Source organism: Dendrobates tinctorius, unplaced genomic scaffold, assembly GCF_039654945.1.
Source record: "Dendrobates tinctorius isolate UK_male_01 unplaced genomic scaffold, ASM3965494v1 ptg000127l, whole genome shotgun sequence".
In the NCBI taxonomy this organism is placed as follows: Eukaryota; Metazoa; Chordata; class Amphibia; order Anura; family Dendrobatidae; genus Dendrobates; species Dendrobates tinctorius.
In genome coordinates, this window is record NW_027361795.1 from 481,520 (window position 1) to 506,418 (window position 24,899).

The 24,899-nt window shown below is 41.9% G+C and overlaps 4 non-coding genes across 4 annotated transcripts; all 4 read right to left on the reverse strand.

The window, feature by feature from the left end:
* Positions 1-3,285: 3,285 nt before the first annotated feature.
* TRNAF-GAA (transfer RNA phenylalanine (anticodon GAA)) lies at positions 3,286-3,358 on the reverse strand. Its single transcript has one exon. It is a non-coding gene; the product is annotated as a tRNA-Phe (tRNA).
* A 9,322-nt stretch (positions 3,359-12,680) lies between these two features.
* Positions 12,681-12,753, reverse strand: TRNAF-GAA (transfer RNA phenylalanine (anticodon GAA)). The gene has a single exon. It is a non-coding gene; the product is annotated as a tRNA-Phe (tRNA).
* Positions 12,754-15,734: 2,981 nt separating this feature from the next.
* On the reverse strand, positions 15,735-15,807 carry TRNAF-GAA (transfer RNA phenylalanine (anticodon GAA)). Its single transcript has one exon. It is a non-coding gene; the product is annotated as a tRNA-Phe (tRNA).
* Positions 15,808-18,789: 2,982 nt separating this feature from the next.
* Positions 18,790-18,862, reverse strand: TRNAF-GAA (transfer RNA phenylalanine (anticodon GAA)). The gene has a single exon. It is a non-coding gene; the product is annotated as a tRNA-Phe (tRNA).
* Between the last annotated feature and the right edge of the window lie 6,037 nt (positions 18,863-24,899).

Here is a 24,899-nt window from a genome sequence, read left to right on the forward strand (position 1 = left end):
CTTTAGCTCTTCAGTCTAACGCTATCCCAACTGAGCTATTTCAGCAATATGTGAGTTTTGCCACTTCCTCTTTACATTGGCCGTGCTGTCAATGCATAATCAAACAGTATGGAAGTACCAAATGAATTTTGGGAATGTTGGTTGCATGTGGCCATCCAGTACCTCAGTTCAAAGGCTTATTGGGGTGTGTGCAACTTTGGTGCAGGGCAGGCCTTGCATTCAATGCACAAGCAAACAACATAGCAGTACCAAATGAATTATGTGAACTTAGTTTTCCTGTGGCCATCCGGTATGTGGCTTCAAAGGCTAATTGGGATGAGTGTAATTTTGGTGCAGGGCAGGCCTTGCCTTCAATGCATAAGCAAACAGTATGGAAGTACCAAATGAATTTTGGGAACGTTGGTTGCATGTGGCCATCCAGTACCTCAGTTCAAAGGCTTATTGGGGTGTGTGTAACTTTGGTGCAGGGCAGGCCTTGCATTCAATGCACAAGCAAACAACATAGCAGTACCAAATGAATTATGTGAACTTAGTTTTCCTGTGGCTATCCGGTATGTGGGTTCAAAGGCTAATTGGGATGAGTGTAATTTTGGTGCAGGGCAGGCCTTGCCTTCAATGCATAAGCAAACAGTATGGTGTACCAAATGAATACTGGGAACGTTGATTGCATGTGGCCATCCAGTACCTCTGTTCAAAGGCTTATTGGGGTGTGTGTAACTTTGGTGAAGGGCAGGCCTTGCATTCAATGCACAAGCAAACAATATGGCAGTACCAAATGAATTATGTGAACTTAGTTTTCCTGTGGCCATCCAGTATGTGGGTTCAAAGGCTAATTGGGATGAGTGTAATTTTGGTGCAGGGCAGGCCTTGCCTTCAATGCATAAGCAAACAGTATGGTGTACCAAATGAATACTTGGAACTTTTGGTTGGATGTGGTCATCCATGATGTTTTTTAAATGGGTTGTTGGGGTGCATCCAAATTTTGCCACTCACTGCATAGGTAAAAACAGTATAAGGGACCCAATGTTTAATAATGGGAACAACAAAGCATAGCCGGCTGATGGCTCTCTAAGAAAATTGAGGTCCGACGGCTGGCCTTATAAAATAGACTTAGTGACTTTCAGAGTCCCTCCCTCATAAAAAAAACAGGATGTGTCTGATGATGTGTCACACACCACATGCCCAAGTAAGATTGTAAACTGTTAAAATGACATTTCCCAGTGAATGCATTTGTCTTGCTTGAAAGCAATGATAAAGTTGAAAAACACATCAAAAACGCTACGTGTGAACATAGCCCAAGTGGTGGAGGAACATTTTTGTTTTGGCTTATTTATTTTGCCTTATATAAACGTCATTACCCTGGAACGGATGTTCCTTACCATATTTCCCAGGAAAATCCATTTTGGTTTCGTTTTTGTATGTTTTATTGTGAGTCTGTAAAACTGGTGTAAAGGTACTGTCACACTTAGCGATGCACCAGCGATCCCGACCAGCAATATGACGCGGTCAGGATCGCTGGTACATCGCTACGTGGTCGCTAGTGAGCTGCCTCACAGGCAGATCTCACCAGCGACATCGCTGGGGACGGGGGTCGCTACATACCTGTCACACTAGGCGATCCTAGGGGTCATTTGTGGGGGGTTTCCACTGTTTAGGTACATTAGGGGCTCTCCAAAGGCAACATGACACCCGCAGACCATTCCATCAATGTCTGCATTCCAAAACGTCACTACTTCCCTTCCGAGCCCCGACGTGTGCCCATACAGTAGTTTTCTCCCACATATGGGGTTTCAGCATACTCAGGACAAATTGGACAACAACTTTTGGGGTCCAATTTCTACTGTTAACTTTGGGAAAATAAAAAAATGGGGACTAAAAGATGATGTTTGTGGAAAAAATACGATTTTTTTATTTTCACGCCCGAGCGTTATAAACTTCTGTGAAGCACTGGGGGGTTCAAAGTGCTCACCACACATCTAGATAAGTTCCTTGGGGGGTCTAGTTTCCAAAATGGTGTCATTTGTGGGGGGTTTCTACTGTTTTGGTACATCAGGGGCTTTCCAAACGCGACATGGTGTCCGATCTCAATTCCAGCCAAAAACGTCAAATGGTGCTGCTTCCCTTCCGAGCTCTGCCATGCGCCCAAATAGTGGTTTACCCCCACATGTGGGGTATCAGCGCACTCAGGATAAATTGCACAATATCTTTTAGGGTCCTGTTACTCTTGGAAAAATAAGAATTGAGGGTGAAAAGATCATTTTTGTGGAAAAAATATGATTTTTTAATTGCACGGCTGTATGTTATAAACTTCTGTGAAGCTCTTGGGGATTCAAAGTTCTCATCACATATCTAGATAAGTTCCTTGGGGGGTCTAGATTCCAAAATGGGGTCACTTGGGGGGGTTTCCACTGTTTAGGTACATCAGGGGCTCTCCAAACACGACATGGCGTCCGATCTGAATTCCAGCCAATTTTGCATTGAAAAAGTCAAACGGCGCTCCTTCCCTTCTGAGCTCTGCCATGCGCCGAAACAGTGGTTCCCCCCACATATCAGGTATCAGCGTACTCAGGACAAATTGCACAATAACTTTTGCAGTCCAATTTCTCCTGCTACCCTTGGTAAAATAAAGAAAATTGAACCTGAAGTATTTTTTTTGTGAAAAAAAGTTAAATGTTCATTTTTTTTTTAAATATTCAAAAAATTCCTGTGACGCACCTAAAGGGTTAATAAACTTCTTGAATGTGGTTTTAAGCACCTTAAGGGGTGCAGTTTTTAGAATGGTGTCACTTTTGGATATTTTCTATCATATAGACCCCTCAAAGTGGCTTCAAATGTGATGTGGTCCCTAAAAATAAAATGGTGTTGCAAAAATGAGAAATCGCTGGTCAATTTTTAACCCTTATAACTTCCTAACAATAAAAAATTTTGGTTCCACAATTGTGCTGATGTAAAGTAAACATGTGGGAAATGTTATTTATTAAGTTTTTTGTGTGCTGTATTGCTGTGATTTAAGGGCATAAAAATTCAAAGTTGGAAAATTGCGAAATTTTCAAAATTTTCGCCAAATTTCCTTTTTTTTCACAAATAAACGCAAGTTATTTGAATGCAATTTTACCACTAACATGAAGTACAATATGTCATGAGAAAACAGTGTCAGAATCACCGGGATCCATGGAAGCGTTTCAGAGTTATGACCTCATAAAGGGACAGTGGTCAGAATTGTAAAAATTGGCCCAGGAGTTAACGTGCAAACCACCCTTGGTAGTGAAGGGGTTAAAAAACATGTGCCGAAACCCGGGATCGAACCAGGGACCTTTAGATCTTCAGTCTAACGCTCTCCCAACTGAGCTATTTCGGCAATATGTGAGTTTTGCCACTTCCTCTTTACATGCTAATTGGCCGTGCTGTCAATGCATAATCAAACAGTATGGAAGTACCAAATGAATTTTGGGAACGTTGGTTGCATGTGGCCATCCAGTACCTCAGTTCAAAGGCTTATTGGGGTGTGTGTAACTTTGGTGCAGGGCAGGCCTTGCATTCAATGCACAAGCAAACAACATAGCAGTACCAAATGAATTATGTGAACTTAGTTTTTCTGTGGCCATCCGGTATGTGGGTTCAAAGGCTAATTGGGATGAGTGTAATTTTGGTGCAGGGCAGGCCTTGCCTTCAATGCATAAGCAAACAGTATGGTGTACCAAATGAATACTGGGAACGTTGATTGCATGTGGCCATCCAGTACCTCTATTCAAAGGCTTTTTGGGGTGTGTGTAACTTTGGTACAGGGCAGGCCTTGCATTCAATGCACAAGCAAACAATATGGCAGTACCAAATGAATTATGTGAACTTAGTTTTCCTGTGGCCATCCAGTATGTGGGTTCAAAGGCTAATTGGGATGAGTGTAATTTTGGTGCAGGGCAGGCCTTGCCTTCAATGCATAAGCAAATAGTATGGTGTACCAAATGAATACTTGGAACTTTTGGTTGGATGTGGTCATCCATGATGTCTTTTAAATGGGTTGTTGGGGTGCATCCAAATTTTGCCACTCACTGCATAGGTAAAAACAGTATAAGGGACCCAATGTTTAATAATGGGAACAACAAAGCATAGCTGGCTGATGGCTCTCTAAGAAAATTGAGGTCCGACGGCTGGCCTTATAAAATAGACTTAGTGACTTTCAGAGTCCCTCCCTAAAAAAAAAACAGGATGTGTCTGATGATGTGTCACACACCACATGCCCAAGTAAGATTGTAAACTGTTAAAATGACATTTCCCAGTGAATGCATTTGTCTTGCTTGAAAGCAATGATAAAGTTGAAAAACACATCAAAAACGCTACGTGTGAACATAGCCCAAGTGGTGGAGGAACATTTTTGTTTTGGCTTATTTATTTTGCCTTATATAAAAGTCATTACCCTGGAACGGATGTTCCTTACCATATTTCCCAGGAAAATCCATTTTGGTTTCGTTTCTGTATGTTTTATTGTGAGTCTGTAAAATTGGTGTAAAGGTACTGTCACACTTAGCGATGCACCAGCGATCCCGACCAGCAATATGACGCGGTCAGGATCGCTGGTACATCGCTAAGTGGTCGCTAGTGAGCTGCCACACAGGCAGATCTCACCAGCGACATCGCTGGGGACGGGGGTCGCTACTTACCTGTCACACTAGGCGATCCTAGGGGTCATTTGTGGGGGGTTTCCACTGTTTAGGTACATTAGGGGCTCTCCAAAGGCAACATGACACCCGCAGACCATTCCATCAAAGTCTGCATTCCAAAACGTCACTACTTCCCTTCCGAGCCCCGACGTGTGCCCATACAGTAGTTTTCTCCCACATATGGGGTTTCAGCATACTCAGGACAAATTGGACAACAACTTTTGGGGTCCAATTTCTCCTGTTACCCTTGGGAAAATAAAAAAATGGGGACTAAAATATGATGTTTGTGGAAAAAATACGATTTTTTTATTTTCATGCCCGAGCGTTATAAACTTCTGTGAAGCACTGGGGGGTTCAAAGTGCTCACCACACATCTAGATAAGTTCCTTGGGGGGTCTAGTTTCCAAAATGGTGTCATTTGTGGGGGGTTTCTACTGTTTTGGTACATCAGGGGCTTTCCAAACGCGACATGGTGTCCGATCTCAATTCCAGCCAAAAAAGTCAAATGGTGCTGCTTCCCTTCCGAGCTCTGCCATGCGCCCAAATAGTGGTTTACCCCCACATGTGGGGTATCAGCGCACTCAGGATAAATTGCACAATATCTTTTAGGGTCCTGTTACTCTTGGAAAAATAAGAATTGAGGGTGAAAAGATCATTTTTTGTGGAAAAAATATGATTTTTTAATTGCACGGCTGTATGTTATAAACTTCTGTGAAGCTCTTGGGGGTTCAAAGTTCTCACCACATATCTAGATAAGTTCCTTGGGGGGTCTAGTTTCCAAAATGGGGTCACTTGGGGGGGTTTCCACTGTTTAGGTACATCAGGGGCTCTCCAAACGCGACATGGCGTCCGATCTGAATTCCAGCCAATTTTGCATTGAAAAAGTCAAACAGCGCTCCTTCCCTTCTGAGCTCTGCCATGCGCCGAAACAAGGGTTCCCCCCACATATCAGATATCAGCGTACTCAGGACAAATTGCACAATAACTTTTGCAGTCCAATTTCTCCTGTTACCATTGATAAAATAAAGAAAATTGAACCTGAAGTATTTTTTTGTGAAAAAAAGTTAAATGTTCATTTTTTTTTTAAATATTCAAAAAATTCCTGTGACGCACCTAAAGGGTTAATAAACTTCTTGAATGTGGTTTTAAGCACCTTAAGGGGTGCAGTTTTTAGAATGGTGTCACTTTTGGATATTTTCTATCATATAGACCCCTCAAAGTGGCTTCAAATGTGATGTGGTCCCTAAAAATAAAATGGTGTTGCAAAAATGAGAAATCGCTGGTCAATTTTTAACCCTTATAACTTCCTAACAATAAAAAACTTTTGGTTCCACAATTGTGCTGATGTAAAGTAAACATGTGGGAAATGTTATTTATTAAGTTTTTTGTGTGCCGTATTGCTGTGATTTAAGGGCATAAAAATTCAAAGTTGGAAAATTGCGAAATTTTCAAAATTTTCGCCAAATTTCCGTTTTTTTCACAAATAAACGCAAGTTATTTGAATGCAATTTTACCACTAACATGAAGTACAATATGTCATGAGAAAACAGTGTCAGAATCACCGGGATCCATGGAAGGGTTTCAGAGTTATGACCTCATAAAGGGACAGTGGTCAGAATTGTAAAAATTGGCCCGGGAGTTAACGTGCAAAGCACCCTTGGTAGTGAAGGGGTTAAAAAACATGTGCCGAAACCCGGGATCGAACCAGGGACCTTTAGATATTCAGTTTAATGCTCTCCCAACTGAGCTATTTCTGCAATATATGAGTTTTGCCACTTCCTCTTTACATGCTAATTGGCCGTGCTGTCAATGCATAATCAAACAGTATTGAAGTACCAAATGAATTTTGGGAACGTTGGTTGCATGTGGCCATCCAGTACCTCAGTTCAAAGGCTTATTGGGGTGTGTGTAACTTTGGTGCAGGGCAGGCCTTGCATTCAATGCACAAGCAAACAACATAGCAGTACCAAATGAATTATGTGAACTTAGTTTTCCTGTGGCCATCCGGTATGTGGGTTCAAAGGCTAATTGGGATGAGTGTAATTTTGGTGCAGGGCAGGCCTTGTCTTCAATGCATAAGCAAACAGTATGGTGTACCAAATGAATACTGGGAACGTTGATTGCATGTGGCCATCCAGTACCTCTGTTCAAAGGCTTTTTGGGGTGTGTGTAACTTTGGTACAGGGCAGGCCTTGCATTCAATGCACAAGCAAACAATATGGCAGTACCAAATGAATTATGTGAACTTAGTTTTCCTGTGGCCATCCAGTATGTGGGTTCAAAGGCTAATTGGGATGAGTGTAATTTTGGTGCAGGGCAGGCCTTGCCTTCAATGCATAAGCAAGCAGTATGGTGTACCAAATGAATACTTGGAACTTTTGGTTGGATGTGGTCATCCATGATGTCTTTTAAATGGGTTGTTGGGGTGCATCCAAATTTTGCCACTCACTGCATAGGTAAAAACAGTATAAGGGACCCAATGTTTAATAATGGGAACAACAAAGAATAGCCGGCAGATGGCTCTCTAAGAAAATTGAGGTCCGACGGCTGGCCTTATAAAATAGACTTAGTGACTTTCAGAGTCCCTCCCTCATAAAAAAAACAGGATGTGTCTGATGATGTGTCACACACCACATGCCCAAGTAAGATTGTAAACTGTTAAAATGACATTTCCCAGTGAATGCATTTGTCTTGCTTGAAAGCAATGATAAAGTTGAAAAACACATCAAAAACGCTACGTGTGAACATAGCCCAAGTGGTGGAGGAACATTTTTGTTTTGGCTTATTTATTTTGCCTTATATAAAAGTCATTACCCTGGAACGGATGTTCCTTACCATATTTCCCAGGAAAATCCATTTTGGTTTCGTTTCTGTATGTTTTATTGTGAGTCTGTAAAATTGGTGTAAAGGTACTGTCACACTTAGCGATGCACCAGCGATCCCGACCAGCAATATGACGCGGTCAGGATCGCTGGTACATCGCTAAGTGGTCGCTAGTGAGCTGCCACACAGGCAGATCTCACCAGCGACATCGCTGGGGACGGGGGTCGCTACTTACCTGTCACACTAGGCGATCCTAGGGGTCATTTGTGGGGGGTTTCCACTGTTTAGGTACATTAGGGGCTCTCCAAAGGCAACATGACACCCGCAGACCATTCCATCAAAGTCTGCATTCCAAAACGTCACTACTTCCCTTCCGAGCCCCGACGTGTGCCCATACAGTAGTTTTCTCCCACATATGGGGTTTCAGCATACTCAGGACAAATTGGACAACAACTTTTGGGGTCCAATTTCTCCTGTTACCCTTGGGAAAATAAAAAAATGGGGACTAAAAGATGATGTTTGTGGAAAAAATACGATTTTTTTATTTTCACGCCCGAGCGTTATAAACTTCTGTGAAGCACTGGGGGGTTCAAAGTGCTCACCACACATTTAGATAAGTTCCTTGGGGGGTCTAGTTTCCAAAATAGTGTCATTTGTGGGGGGGTTTCTACTGTTTTGGTACATCAGGGGCTTTCCAAACGCGACATGGTGTCCGATCTCAATTCCAGCCAAAAACGTCAAATGGTGCTGCTTCCCTTCCGAGCTCTGCCATGCGCCCAAATAGTGGTTTACTCCCACATGTGGGGTATCAGCGCACTCAGGATAAATTGCACAATATCTTTTAGGGTCCTGTTACTCTTGGAAAAATAAGAATTGAGGGTGAAAAGATCATTTTTGTGGAAAAAATATGATTTTTTAATTGTACGGCTGTATGTTATAAACTTCTGTGAAGCTCTTGGGGGTTCAAAGTTCTCACCACATATCTAGATAAGTTCCTTGGGGGGTCTAGTTTCCAAAATGGGGTCACTTGGGGGGGTTTCCACTGTTTAGGTACATCAGGGGCTCTCCAAACACGACATGGCGTCCGATCTGAATTCCAGCCAATTTTGCATTGAAAAAGTCAAACGGCGCTCCTTCCCTTCTGAGCTCTGCCATGCGCCGAAACAGTGGTTCCCCCCACATATCAGGTATCAGCGTACTCAGGACAAATTGCACAATAACTTTTGCAGTCCAATTTCTCCTGTTACCCTTGGTAAAATAAAGAAAATTGAACCTGAAGTATTTTTTTTGTGAAAAAAAGTTAAATGTTCATTTTTTTTTTAAATATTCAAAAAATTCCTGTGACGCACCTAAAGGGTTAATAAACTTCTTGAATGTGGTTTTAAGCACCTTAAGGGGTGCAGTTTTTAGAATGGTGTCACTTTTGGATATTTTCTATCATATAGACCCCTCAAAGTGGCTTCAAATGTGATGTGGTCCCTAAAAATAAAATGGTGTTGCAAAAATGAGAAATCGCTGGTCAATTTTTAACCCTTATAACTTCCTAACAATAAAAAATTTTGGTTCCACAATTGTGCTGATGTAAAGTAAACATGTGGGAAATGTTATTAATTAAGTTTTTTGTGTGCCGTATTGCTGTGATTTAAGGGCATAAAAATTCAAAGTTGGAAAATTGCGAAATTTTCAAAATTTTTGCCAAATTTCCATTTTTTTCACAAATAAACGCAAGTTATTTGAATGCAATTTTACCACTAACATGAAGTACAATATGTCATGAGAAAACAGTGTCAGAATCACCAGGATCCATGGAAGCGTTTCAGAGTTATGACCTCATAAAGGGACAGTGGTCAGAATTGTAAAAATTGGCCCGGGAGTTGACGTGCAAACCACCCTTGGTAGTGAAGGGGTTAAAAAACATGTGCCGAAACCCGGCATCGAACCAGCGACCTTTAGATCTTCAGTCTAACGCTATCCCAACTGAGCTATTTCGGCAATATGTGAGTTTTGCCACTTCCTCTTTACATTGGCCGTGCTGTCAATGCATAATCAAACAGTATTGAAGTACCAAATGAATTTTGGGAACGTTGGTTGCATGTGGCCATCCAGTACCTCAGTTCAAAGGCTTATTGGGGTTTGTGTAACTTTGGTGCAGGGCAGGCCTTGCATTCAATGCACAAGCAAACAACATAGCAGTACCAAATGAATTATGTGAACTTAGTTTTCCTGTGGCCATCCGGTATGTGGGTTCAAAGGCTAATTGGGATGAGTGTAATTTTGGTGCAGGGCAGGCCTTGCCTTCAATGCATAAGCAAACAGTATGGTGTACCAAATGAATACTGGGAACGTTGATTGCATGTGGCCATCCAGTACCTCTGTTCAAAGGCTTATTGGGGTGTGTGTAACTTTGGTGCAGGGCAGGCCTTGCATTCAATGCACAAGCAAACAATATGGCAGTACCAAATGAATTATGTGAACTTAGTTTTCCTGTGGCCATCCAGTATGTGGGTTCAAAGGCTAATTGGGATGAGTGTAATTTTGGTGCAGGGCAGGCCTTGCCTTCAATGCATAAGCAAACAGTATGGTGTACCAAATGAATACTGGGAACGTTGATTGCATGTGGCCATCCAGTACCTCAGTTCAAAGGCTTATTGGGGTGTGTGTAACTTTGTTGCAGGGCAGGCCTTGCATTCAATGCACAAGCAAACAACATAGCAGTACCAAATGAATTATGTGAACTTAGTTTTCCTGTGGCTATCCGGTATGTGGGTTCAAAGGCTAATTGGGATGAGTGTAATTTTGTTGCAGGGCAGGCCTTGCCTTCAATGCATAAGCAAACAGTATGGTGTACCAAATGAATACTTGGAACTTTTGGTTGGATGTGGTCATCCATGATGTTTTTTAAATGGGTTGTTGGGGTGCATCCAAATTTTGCCACTCACTGCATAGGTAAAAACAGTATAAGGGACCCAATGTTTAATAATGGGAACAACAAAGCATAGCCGGCTGATGGCTCTCTAAGAAAATTGAGGTCCGACGGCTGGCCTTATAAAATAGACTTAGTGACTTTCAGAGTCCCTCCCTCATAAAAAAAACAGGATGTGTCTGATGATGTGTCACACACCACATGCCCAAGTAAGATTGTAAACTGTTAAAATGACATTTCCCAGTGAATGCATTTGTCTTGCTTGAAAGCAATGATAAAGTTGAAAAACACATCAAAAACGCTACGTGTGAACATAGCCCAAGTGGTGGAGGAACATTTTTGTTTTGGCTTATTTATTTTGCCTTATATAAAAGTCATTACCCTGGAACGGATGTTCCTTACCATATTTCCCAGGAAAATCCATTTTGGTTTCGTTTTTGTATGTTTTATTGTGAGTCTGTAAAATTGGTGTAAAGGTACTGTCACACTTAGCGATGCACCAGCGATCCCGACCAGCAATATGACGCGGTCAGGATCGCTGGTACATCGCTAAGTGGTCGCTAGTGAGCTGCCTCACAGGCAGATCTCACCAGCGACATCGCTGGGGACGGGGGTCGCTACATACCTGTCACACTAGGCGATCCTAGGGGTCATTTGTGGGGGGTTTCCACTGTTTAGGTACATTAGGGGCTCTCCAAAGGCAACATGACACCCGCAGACCATTCCATCAATGTCTGCATTCCAAAACGTCACTACTTCCCTTCCGAGCCCCGACGTGTGCCCATACAGTAGTTTTCTCCCACATATGGGGTTTCAGCATACTCACGACAAATTGGACAACAACTTTTGGGGTCCAATTTCTCCTGTTAACTTTGGGAAAATAAAAAAATGGGGACTAAAAGATGATGTTTGTGGAAAAAATACGATTTTTTTATTTTCACGCCCGAGCGTTATAAACTTCTGTGAAGCACTGGGGGGTTCAAAGTGCTCACCACACATCTAGATAAGTTCCTTGGGGGGTCTAGTTTCCAAAATGGTGTCATTTGTGGGGGGTTTCTACTGTTTTGGTACATCAGGGGCTTTCCAAACGCGACATGGTGTCCGATCTCAATTCCAGCCAAAAACGTGAAATGGTGCTGCTTCCCTTCCGAGCTCTGCCATGCGCCCAAATAGTGGTTTACCTCCACATGTGGGGTATCAGCGCACTCAGGATAAATTGCACAATATCTTTTAGGGTCCTGTTACTCTTGGAAAAATAAGAATTGAGGGTGAAAAGATCATTTTTGTGGAAAAAATATGATTTTTTAATTGCACGGCTGTATGTTATAAACTTCTGTGAAGCTCTTGGGGATTCAAAGTTCTCACCACATATCTAGATAAGTTCCTTGGGGGGTCTAGTTTCCAAAATGGGGTCACTTGGGGGGGTTTCCACTGTTTAGGTACATCAGGGGCTCTCCAAACACGACATGGCGTCCGATCTGAATTCCAGCCAATTTTGCATTGAAAAAGTCAAACGGCGCTCCTTCCCTTCTGAGCTCTGCCATGCGCCGAAACAGTGGTTCCCCCCACATATCAGGTATCAGCGTACTCAGGACAAATTGCACAATAACTTTTGCAGTCCAATTTCTCCTGTTACCCTTGGTAAAATAAAGAAAATTGAACCTGAAGTATTTTTTTTGTGAAAAAAAGTTAAATGTTCATTTTTTTTTTAAATATTCAAAAAATTCCTGTGACGCACCTAAAGGGTTAATAAACTTCTTGAATGTGGTTTTAAGCACCTTAAGGGGTGCAGTTTTTAGAATAGTGTCACTTTTGGATATTTTCTATCATATAGACCCCTCAAAGTGGCTTCAAATGTGATGTGGTCCCTAAAAATAAAATGGTGTTGCAAAAATGAGAAATCGCTGGTCAATTTTTAACCCTTATAACTTCCTAACAATAAAAAATTTTGGTTCCACAATTGTGCTGATGTAAAGTAAACATGTGGGAAATGTTATTTATTAAGTTTTTTGTGTGCTGTATTGCTGTGATTTAAGGGCATAAAAATTTTCGCCAAATTTCCTTTTTTTTCACAAATAAACGCAAGTTATTTGAATGCAATTTTACCACTATCATGAAGTACAATATGTCATGAGAAAACAGTGTCAGAATCACCGGGATCCATGGAAGCGTTTCAGAGTTATGACCTCATAAAGGGACAGTGGTCAGAATTGTAAAAATTGGCCCGGGAGTTAACGTGCAAACCACCCTTGGTAGTGAAGGGGTTAAAAAACATGTGCCGAAACCCGGGATCGAACCAGGGACCTTTAGATCTTCAGTCTAACGCTCTCCCAACCGAGCTATTTCGGCAATATGTGAGTTTTGCCACTTCCTCTTTACATGCTAATTGGCCGTGCTGTCAATGCATAATCAAACAGTATGGAAGTACCAAATGAATTTTGGGAACGTTGGTTGCATGTGGCCATCCAGTACCTCAGTTCAAAGGCTTATTGGGGTGTGTGTAACTTTGGTGCAGGGCAGGCCTTGCATTCAATGCACAAGCAAACAACATAGCAGTACCAAATGAATTATGTGAACTTAGTTTTCCTGTGGCCATCCGGTATGTGGGTTCAAAGGCTAATTGGGATGAGTGTAATTTTGGTGCAGGGCAGGCCTTGTCTTCAATGCATAAGTAAACAGTATGGTGTACCAAATGAATACTGGGAACGTTGATTGCATGTGGCCATCCAGTACCTCTGTTCAAAGGCTTTTTGGGGTGTGTGTAACTTTGGTACAGGGCAGGCCTTGCATTCAATGCACAAGCAAACAATATGGCAGTACCAAATGAATTATGTGAACTTAGTTTTCCTGTGGCCATCCAGTATGTGGGTTCAAAGGCTAATTGGGATGAGTGTAATTTTGGTGCAGGGCAGGCCTTGCCTTCAATGCATAAGCAAACAGTATGGTGTACCAAATGAATACTTGGAACTTTTGGTTGGATGTGGTCATCCATGATGTCTTTTAAATGGGTTGTTGGGGTGCATCCAAATTTTGCCACTCACTGCATAGGTAAAAACAGTATAAGGGACCCAATGTTTAATAATGGGAACAACAAAGCATAGCCGGCTGATGGCTCTCTAAGAAAATTGAGGTCCGACGGCTGGCCTTATAAAATAGACTTAGTGACTTTCAGAGTCCCTCCCTCATAAAAAAAACAGGATGTGTCTGATGATGTGTCACACACCACATGCCCAAGTAAGATTGTAAACTGTTAAAATGACATTTCCCAGTGAATGCATTTGTCTTGCTTGAAAGCAATGATAAAGTTGAAAAACACATCAAAAACGCTACGTGTGAACATAGCCCAAGTGGTGGAGGAACATTTTTGTTTTGGCTTATTTATTTTGCCTTATATAAAAGTCATTACCCTGGAACGGATGTTCCTTACCATATTTCCCAGGAAAATCCATTTTGGTTTCGTTTCTGTATGTTTTATTGTGAGTCTGTAAAATTGGTGTAAAGGTACTGTCACACTTAGCGATGCACCAGCAATACCGACCAGCAATATGACGCGGTCAGGTTCATTGGTACATCGCTAAGTGGTCGCTAGTGAGCTGCCACACAGGCAGATCTCACCAGCGACATCGCTGGGGACGGGGGTCGCTACTTACCTGTCACACTAGGCGATCCTAGGGGTCATTTGTGGGGGGTTTCCACTGTTTAGGTACATTAGGGGCTCTCCAAAGGCAACATGACACCCGCAGACCATTCCATCAAAGTCTGCATTCCAAAACGTCACTACTTCCCTTCCGAGCCCCGACGTGTGCCCATACAGTAGTTTTCTCCCACATATGGGGTTTCAGCATACTCAGGACAAATTGGACAACAACTTTTGGGGTCCAATTTCTCCTGTTACCCTTGGGAAAATAAAAAAATGGGGACTAAAAGATGATGTTTGTGGAAAAAATACGATTTTTTTTATTTTCACGCCCGAGCGTTATAAACTTCTGTGAAGCACTGGGGGGTTCAAAGTGCTCACCACACATTTAGATAAGTTCCTTGGGGGGTCTAGTTTCCAAAATAGTGTCATTTGTGGTGGGGTTTCTACTGTTTTGGTACATCAGGTGCTTTCCAAACGCGACATGGTGTCCGATCTCAATTCCAGCCAAAAACGTCAAATGGTGCTGCTTCCCTTCCGAGCTCTGCCATGCGCCCAAATAGTGGTTTACCCCCACATGGGGGTATCAGCGCACTCAGGATAAATTGCACAATATCTTTTAGGGTCCTGTTACTCTTGGAAAAATAAGAATTGAGGGTGAAAAGATCATTTTTGTGGAAAAAATATGATTTTTTAATTGCACGGCTGTATGTTATAAACTTCTGTGAAGCTCTTGGGGGTTCAAAGTTCTCACCACATATCTAGATAAGTTCCTTGGGGGTCTAGTTTCCAAAATGGGGTCACTTGGGGGGGTTTCCACTGTTTAGGTACATCAGGGGCTCTCCAAACGCGACATGGCGTCCGATCTGAATTCCAGCCAATTTTGCATTGAAAAAGTCAAACGGCGCTCCTTCCCTTCTGAGCTCTGCCATGCGCCGAAACAAGGGTTCCCCCCCACATATCAGGTATCAGCGTACTCAGGACAAATTGCACAATAAATTTTGCAGTCCAGTTTCTCCTGTTACCCTTGATAAAATAAAGAAAATTGAACCTGAAGTATTTTTTTTGTGAAAAAAAGTTAAATGTTCATTTTTTTTTTAAATATTCAAAAAATTCCTGTGACGCACCTAAAGGGTTAATAAACTTCTTGAATGTGGTTTTAAGCACCTTAAGGGGTGCAGTTTTTAGAATGGTGTCACTTTTGGATATTTTCTATCATATAGACCCCTCAAAGTGGCTTCAAATGTGATGTGGTCCCTAAAAATAAAATGGTGTTGCAAAAATGAGAAATCGCTGGTCAATTTTTAACCCTTATAACTTCCTAACAATAAAAAATTTTGGTTCCACAATTGTGCTGATGTAAAGTAAACATGTGGGAAATGTTATTAATTAAGTTTTTTGTGTGCCGTATTGCTGTGATTTAAGGGCATAAAAATTCAAAGTTGGAAAATTGCGAAATTTTCAAAATTTTTGCCAAATTTCCATTTTTTTCACAAACGCAAGTTATTTGAATGCAATTTTACCACTAACATGAAGTACAATATGTCATGAGAAAACAGTGTCAGAATCACCGGGATCCATGGAAGCGTTTCAGAGTTATGACCTCATAAAGGGACAGTGGTCAGAATTGTAAAAATTGGCCCGGGAGTTAACGTGCAAACCACCCTTGGTAGTGAAGGGGTTAAAAAACATGTGCCGAAACCCGGGATCGAACCAGGGACCTTTAGATCTTCAGTCTAACGCTCTCCCAACTGAGCTATTTCGGCAATATGTGAGTTTTGCCACTTCCTCTTTACATGCTAATTGGCCGTGCTGTCAATGCATAATCAAACAGTATGGAAGTACCAAATGAATTTTGGGAACGTTGGTTGCATGTGGCCATCCAGTACCTCAGTTCAAAGGCTTATTGGGGTGTGTGTAACTTTGGTGCAGGGCAGGCCTTGCATTCAATGCACAAGCAAACAACATAGCAGTACCAAATGAATTATGTGAACTTAGTTTTCCTGTGGCCATCCGGTATGTGGGTTCAAAGGCTAATTGGGATGAGTGTAATTTTGGTGCAGGGCAGGCCTTGTCTTCAATGCATAAGTAAACAGTATGGTGTACCAAATGAATACTGGGAACGTTGATTGCATGTGGCCATCCAGTACCTCTGTTCAAAGGCTTTTTGGGGTGTGTGTAACTTTGGTACAGGGCAGTCCTTGCATTCAATGCACAAGCAAACAATATGGCAGTACCAAATGAATTATGTGAACTTAGTTTTCCTGTGGCCATCCAGTATGTGGGTTCAAAGGCTAATTGGGATGAGTGTAATTTTGTTGCAGGGCAGGCCTTGCCTTCAATGCATAAGCAAACAGTATGGTGTACCAAATGAATACTTGGAACTTTTGGTTGGATGTGGTCATCCATGATGTCTTTTAAATGGGTTGTTGGGGTGCATCCAAATTTTGCCACTCACTGCATAGGTAAAAACAGTATAAGGGACCCAATGTTTAATAATGGGAACAACAAAGCATAGCCGGCTGATGGCTCTCTAAGAAAATTGAGGTCCGACGGCTGGCCTTATAAAATAGACTTAGTGACTTTCAGAGTCCCTCCCTCATAAAAAAAACAGGATGTGTCTGATGATGTGTCACACACCACATGCCCAAGTAAGATTGTAAACTGTTAAAATGACATTTCCCAGTGAATGCATTTGTCTTGCTTGAAAGCAATGATAAAGTTGAAAAACACATCAAAAACGCTACGTGTGAACATAGCCCAAGTGGTGGAGGAACATTTTTGTTTTGGCTTATTTATTTTGCCTTATATAAAAGTCATTACCCTGGAACGGATGTTCCTTACCATATTTCCCAGGAAAATCCATTTTGGTTTCGTTTCTGTATGTTTTATTGTGAGTCTGTAAAATTGGTGTAAAGGTACTGTCACACTTAGCGATGCACCAGCAATACCGACCAGCAATATGACGCGGTCAGGATCATTGGTACATCGCTAAGTGGTCGCTAGTGAGCTGCCACACAGGCAGATCTCACCAGCGACATCGCTGGGGACGGGGGTCGCTACTTACCTGTCACACTAGGCGATCCTAGGGGTCATTTGTGGGGGGTTTCCACTGTTTAGGTACATTAGGGGCTCTCCAAAGGCAACATGACACCCGCAGACCATTCCATCAAAGTCTGCATTCCAAAACGTCACTACTTCCCTTCCGAGCCCCGACGTGTGCCCATACAGTAGTTTTCTCCCACATATGGGGTTTCAGCATACTCAGGACAAATTGGACAACAACTTTTGGGGTCCAATTTCTCCTGTTACCCTTGGGAAAATAAAAAAATGGGGACTAAAAGATGATGTTTGTGGAAAAAATACGATTTTTTTTATTTTCACGCCCGAGCGTTATAAACTTCTGTGAAGCACTGGGGGGTTCAAAGTGCTCACCACACATTTAGATAAGTTCCTTGGGGGGTCTAGTTTCCAAAATAGTGTCATTTGTGGTGGGGTTTCTACTGTTTTGGTACATCAGGGGCTTTCCAAACGCGACATGGTGTCCGATCTCAATTCCAGCCAAAAACGTCAAATGGTGCTGCTTCCCTTCCGAGCTCTGCCATGCGCCCAAATAGTGGTTTACCCCCACATGGGGGTATCAGCGCACTCAGGATAAATTGCACAATATCTTTTAGGGTCCTGTTACTCTTGGAAAAATAAGAATTGAGGGTGAAAAGATCATTTTTGTGGAAAAAATATGATTTTTTAATTGCACGGCTGTATGTTATAAACTTCTGTGAAGCTCTTGGGGGTTCAAAGTTCTCACCACATATCTAGATAAGTTCCTTGGGGGGTCTAGTTTCCAAAATGGGGTCACTTGGGGGGGTTTCCACTGTTTAGGTACATCAGGGGCTCTCCAAACGCGACATGGCGTCCGATCTGAATTCCAGCCAATTTTGCATTGAAAAAGTCAAACGGCGCTCCTTCCCTTCTGAGCTCTGCCATGCGCCGAAACAAGGGTTCCCCCCCACATATCAGGTATCAGCGTACTCAGGACAAATTGCACAATAAATTTTGCAGTCCAGTTTCTCCTGTTACCCTTGATAAAATAAAGAAAATTGAACCTGAAGTATTTTTTTTGTGAAAAAAAGTTAAATGTTCATTTTTTTTTTAAATATTCAAAAAATTCCTGTGACGCACCTAAAGGGTTAATAAACTTCTTGAATGTGGTTTTAAGCACCTTAAGGGGTGCAGTTTTTAGAATGGTGTCACTTTTGGATATTTTCTATCATATAGACCCCTCAAAGTGGCTTCAAATGTGATGTGGTCCCTAAAAATAAAATGGTGTTGCAAAAATGAGAAATCGCTGGTCAATTTTTAACCCTTATAACTTCCTAACAATAAAAAATTTTGGTTCCACAATTGTGCTGATGTAAAGTAAACATGTGGGAAATGTTATTAATTAAGTTTTTTGTGTGCCGTATTGCTGTGATTTAAGGGCATAAAAATTCAAAGTTGGAAAATTGCGAAATTTTCAAAATTTTTGCCAAATTTCCATTTTTTTCACAAACGCAAGTTATTTGAATGCAATTTTACCACTAACATGAAGTACAATATGTCATGAGAAAACAGTGTCAGAATCACCGGGATCCATGGAAGCGTTTCAGAGTTATGACCTCATAAAGGGACAGTGGTCAGAATTGTAAAAATTGGCCCGGGAGTTAACGTGCAAACCACCCTTGGTAGTGAAGGGGTTAAAAAACATGTGCCGAAACCCGGGATCGAACCAGGGACCTTTAGATCTTCAGTCTAACGCTCTCCCAACTGAGCTATTTCGGCAATATGTGAGTTTTGCCACTTCCTCTTTACATGCTAATTGGCCGTGCTGTCAATGCATAATCAAACAGTATGGAAGTACCAAATTAATTTTGGGAACGTTGGTTGCATGTGGCCATCCAGTACCTCTGTTCAAAGGCTTATTGGGGTGTGTGTAACTTTGGTGCAGGGCAGGCCTTGCATTCAATGCACAAGCAAACAACATAGCAGTACCAAATGAATTATGTGAACTTAGTTTTCCTGTGGCCATCCGGTATGTGGGTTCAAAGGCTAATTGGGATGAGTGTAATTTTGGTGCAGGGCAGGCCTTGTCTTCAATGCATAAGTAAACAGTATGGTGTACCAAATGAATACTGGGAACGTTGATTGCATGTGGCCATCCAGTACCTCTGTTCAAAGGCTTTTTGGGGTGTGTGTAACTTTGGTACAGGGCAGGCCTTGCATTCAATGCACAAGCAAACAATATGGCAGTACCAAATGAATTATGTGAACTTAGTTTTCCTGTGGCCATCCAGTATGTGGGTTCAAAGGCTAATTGGGATGAGTGTAATTTTGGTGCAGGGCAGGCCTTGCCTTCAATGCATAAGCAAACAGTATGGTGTACCAAATGAATACTTGGAACTTTTGGTTGGATGTGGTCATCCATGATGTCTTTTAAATGGGTTGTTGGGGTGCATCCAAATTTTGCCTCTCACTGCATAGGTAAAAACAGTATAAGGGACCCAATGTTTAATAATGGGAACAACAAAGCATAGCCGGCTGATGGCTCTCTAAGAAAATTGAGGTCCGACGGCTGGCCTTATAAAATAGACTTAGTGATTTTCAGAGTCCCTCCCTCATAAAAAAAACAGGATGTGTCTGATGATGTGTCACACACCACATGCCCAAGTAAGATTGTAAACTGTTAAAATGACATTTCCCAGTGAATGCATTTGTCTTGCTTGAAAGCAATGATAAAGTTGAAAAACACATCAAAAACGCTACGTGTGAACATAGCCCAAGTGGTGGAGGAACATTTTTGTTTTGGCTTATTTATTTTGCCTTATATAAAAGTCATTACCCTGGAACGGATGTTCCTTACCATATTTCCCAGGAAAATCCATTTTGGTTTCGTTTCTGTATGTTTTATTGTGAGTCTGTAAAATTGGTGTAAAGGTACTGTCACACTTAGCGATGCACCAGCGATCCCGACCAGCAATATGACGCGGTCAGGATCGCTGGTACATCGCTAAGTGGTCGCTAGTGAGCTGCCACACAGGCAGATCTCACCAGCGACATCGCTGGGGACGGGGGTCGCTACTTACCTGTCACACTAGGCGATCCTAGGGGTCATTTGTGTGGGGTTTCCACTGTTTAGGTACATTAGGGGCTCTCCAAAGGCAACATGACACCTGCAGACCATTCCATCAAAGTCTGCATTCCAAAACGTCACTACTTCCCTTCCGAGCCCCGACGTGTGCCCATACAGTAGTTTTCTCCCACATATGGGGTTTCAGCATACTCAGGACAAATTGGACAACAACTTTTGGGGTCCAATTTCTCCTGTTACCCTTGGGAAAATAAAAAAATGGGGACTAAAAGATGATGTTTGTGGAAAAAATACGATTTTTTTATTTTCACGCCCGAGCGTTATAAACTTCTGTGAAGCACTGGGGGGTTCAAAGTGCTCACCACACATCTAGATAAGTTCCTTGGGGGGTCTAGTTTCCAAAATGGTGTCATTTGTGGGGGGTTTCTACTGTTTTGGTACATCAGGGGCTTTCCAAACGCGACATGGTGTCCGATCTCAATTCCAGCCAAAAACGTCAAATGGTGCTGCTTCCCTTCCGAGCTCTGCCATGCGCCCAAATAGTGGTTTACCCCCACATGTGGGGTATCAGCGCACTCAGGATAAATTGCACAATATCTTTTAGGGTCCTGTTACTCTTGGAAAAATAAGAATTGAGGGTGAAAAGATCATTTTTGTGGAAAAAATATGATTTTTTAATTGCACGGCTGTATGTTATAAACTTCTGTGAAGCTCTTGGGGGTTCAAAGTTCTCACCACATATCTAGATAAGTTCCTTGGGGGTCTAGTTTCCAAAATGGGGTCACTTGGGGGGGTTTCCACTGTTTAGGTACATCAGGGGCTCTCCAAACGCGACATGGCGTCCGATCTGAATTCCAGCCAATTTTGCATTGAAAAAGTCAAACGGCGCTCCTTCCCTTCTGAGCTCTGCCATGCGCCAAAACAGTGGTTCCCGCCACATATCAGGTATCAGCGTACTTAGGACAAATTGCACAATAACTTTTGCAGTCCAATTTCTCCTGTTACCCTTGGTAAAATAAAGAAAATTGAACCTGAAGTATTTTTTTTGTGAAAAAAAGTTAAATGTTCATTTTTTTTTAAATATTCAAAAAATTCCTGTGACGCACCTAAAGGGTTAATAAACTTCTTGAATGTGGTTTTAAGCACCTTAAGGGGTGCAGTTTTTAGAATGGTGTCATTTTTGGGTATTTTCTATCATATAGACCCCTCAAAGTGGCTTCAAATGTGATGTGGTCCCTAAAAATAAAATGGTGTTGCAAAAATGAGAAATCGCTGGTCAATTTTTAACCCTTATAACTTCCAAACAATAAAAAATTTTGGTTCCACAATTGTGCTGATGTAAAGTAAACATGTGGGAAATGTTATTTATTAAGTTTTTTGTGTGCCGTATTGCTGTGATTTAAGGGCATGAAAATTCAAAGTTGGAAAATTGCGAAATTTTCAAAATTTTCGCCAAATTTCCATTTTTTTCACAAATAAACGCAAGTCATTTGAATGCAATTTTACCACTAACATGAAGTACAATATGTCATGAGAAAACAGTGTCAGAATCACCGGGATCCATGGAAGCGTTTCAGAGTTATGACCTCATAAAGGGACAGTGGTCAGAATTGTAAAAATTGGCCCGGGAGTTAACGTGCAAACCACCCTTGGTAGTGAAGGGGTTAAAAAACATGTGCCGAAACCCGGGATCGAACCATGGACCTTAAGATCTTCAGTCTAACGCTCTCCCAACTGAGATATTTCGGCAATATGTGAGTTTTGCCACGTCCTCTTTACATGCTAATTGGCCGTGCTGTCAATGCATAATCAAACTGTATGGAAGTACCAAATGAATTTTGGGAACGTTGGTTGCATGTGGCCATCCAGTACCTCAGTTCAAAGGCTTATTGGGGTGTGTGTAACTTTGGTGCAGGGCAGGCCTTGCATTCAATGCACAAGCAAACAACATAGCAGTACCAAATGAATTATGTGAACTTAGTTTTCCTGTGGCCATCCGGTATGTGGGTTCAAAGGCTAATTGGGATGAGTGTAATTTTGGTGCAGGGCAGGCCTTGCCTTCAATGCATAAGCAAACAGTATGGTGTACCAAATGAATACTGGGAACGTTGGTTGCATGTGGCCATCCAGTACCTCTATTCAAAGGCTTTTTGGGGTGTGTGTAACTTTGGTACAGGGCAGGCCTTGCATTCAATGCACAAGCAAACAATATGGCAGTACCAAATGAATTATGTGAACTTAGTTTTCCTGTGGCCATCCAGTATGTGGGTTCAAAGGCTAATTGGCATGAGTGTAATTTTGGTGCAGGGCAGGCCTTGCCTTCAATGCATAAGCAAATAGTATGGTGTACCAAATGAATACTTTGAACTTTTGGTTGGATGTGGTCATCCATGATGTCTTTTAAATGGGTTGTTGGGGTGCATCCAAATTTTGCCACTCACTGCATAGGTAAAAACAGTATAAGGGACCCAATGTTTAATAATGGGAACAACAAAGCATAGCTGGCTGATGGCTCTCTAAGAAAATTGAGGTCCGACGGCTGGCCTTATAAAATAGACTTAGTGACTTTCAGAGTCCCTCCCTAAAAAAAAAACAGGATGTGTCTGATGATGTGTCACACACCACATGCCCAAGTAAGATTGTAAACTGTTAAAATGACATTTCCCAGTGAATGCATTTGTCTTGCTTGAAAGCAATGATAAAGTTGAAAAACACATCAAAAACGCTACGTGTGAACATAGCCCAAGTGGTGGAGGAACATTTTTGTTTTGGCTTATTTATTTTGCCTTATATAAAAGTCATTACCCTGGAACGGATGTTCCTTACCATATTTCCCAGGAAAATCCATTTTGGTTTCGTTTCTGTATGTTTTATTGTGAGTCTGTAAAATTGGTGTAAAGGTACTGTCACACTTAGCGATGCACCAGCGATCCCGACCAGCAATATGACGCGGTCAGGATCGCTGGTACATCGCTAAGTGGTCGCTAGTGAGCTGCCACACAGGCAGATCTCACCAGCGACATCGCTGGGGACGGGGGTCGCTACTTACCTGTCACACTAGGCGATCCTAGGGGTCATTTGTGGGGGGTTTCCACTGTTTAGGTACATTAGGGGCTCTCCAAAGGCAACATGACACCCGCAGACCATTCCATCAAAGTCTGCATTCCAAAACGTCACTACTTCCCTTCCGAGCCCCGACGTGTGCCCATACAGTAGTTTTCTCCCACATATGGGGTTTCAGCATACTCAGGACAAATTGGACAACAACTTTTGGGGTCCAATTTCTCCTGTTACCCTTGGGAAAATAAAAAAATGGGGACTAAAATATGATGTTTGTGGAAAAAATACGATTTTTTTATTTTCATGCCCGAGCGTTATAAACTTCTGTGAAGCACTGGGGGGTTCAAGGTGCTCACCACACATCTAGATAAGTTCCTTGGGGGGTCTAGTTTCCAAAATGGTGTCATTTGTGGGGGGTTTCTACTGTTTTGGTACATCAGGGGCTTTCCAAACGCGACATGGTGTCCGATCTCAATTCCAGCCAAAAACGTCAAATGGTGCTGCTTCCCTTCCGAGCTCTGCCATGCGCCCAAATAGTGGTTTACCCCCACATGTGGGGTATCAGCGCACTCAGGATAAATTGCACAATATCTTTTAGGGTCCTGTTACTCTTGGAAAAATAAGAATTGAGGGTGAAAAGATCATTTTTGTGGAAAAAATATGATTTTTTAATTGCACGGCTGTTTGTTATAAACTTCTGTGAAGCTCTTGGGGGTTCAAAGTTCTCACCACATATCTAGATAAGTTCCTTGGGGGGTCTAGTTTCCAAAATGGGGTCACTTGGGGGGGTTTCCACTGTTTAGGTACATCAGGGGCTCTCCAAACGCGACATGGCGTCCGATCTGAATTCCAGCCAATTTTGCATTGAAAAAGTCAAACAGCGCTCCTTCCCTTCTGAGCTCTGCCATGCGCCGAAACAAGGGTTCCCCCCACATATCAGATATCAGCGTACTCAGGACAAATTGCACAATAACTTTTGCAGTCCAATTTCTCCTGTTACCCTTGATAAAATAAAGAAAATTGAACCTGAAGTATTTTTTTGTGAAAAAAAGTTAAATGTTCATTTTTTTTTTAAATATTCAAAAAATTCCTGTGACGCACCTAAAGGGTTAATAAACTTCTTGAATGTGGTTTTAAGCACCTTAAGGGGTGCAGTTTTTAGAATGGTGTCACTTTTGGATATTTTCTATCATATAGACCCCTCAAAGTGGCTTCAAATGTGATGTGGTCCCTAAAAATAAAATGGTGTTGCAAAAATGAGAAATCGCTGGTCAATTTTTAACCCTTATAACTTCCTAACAATAAAAAATTTTGGTTCCACAATTGTGCTGATGTAAAGTAAACATGTGGGAAATGTTATTTATTAAGTTTTTTGTGTGCTGTATTGCTGTGATTTAAGGGCATAAAAATTCAAAGTTGGAAAATTGCGAAATTTTCAAAATTTTCGCCAAATTTCCGTTTTTTTCACAAATAAACGCAAGTTATTTGAATGCAATTTTACCACTAACATGAAGTACAATATGTCATGAGAAAACAGTGTCAGAATCACCGGGATCCATGGAAGCGTTTCAGAGTTATGACCTCATAAAGGGACACTGGTCAGAATTGTAAAAATTGGCCCGGGAGTTAACGTGCAAACCACCCTTGGTAGTGAAGGGGTTAAAAAACACG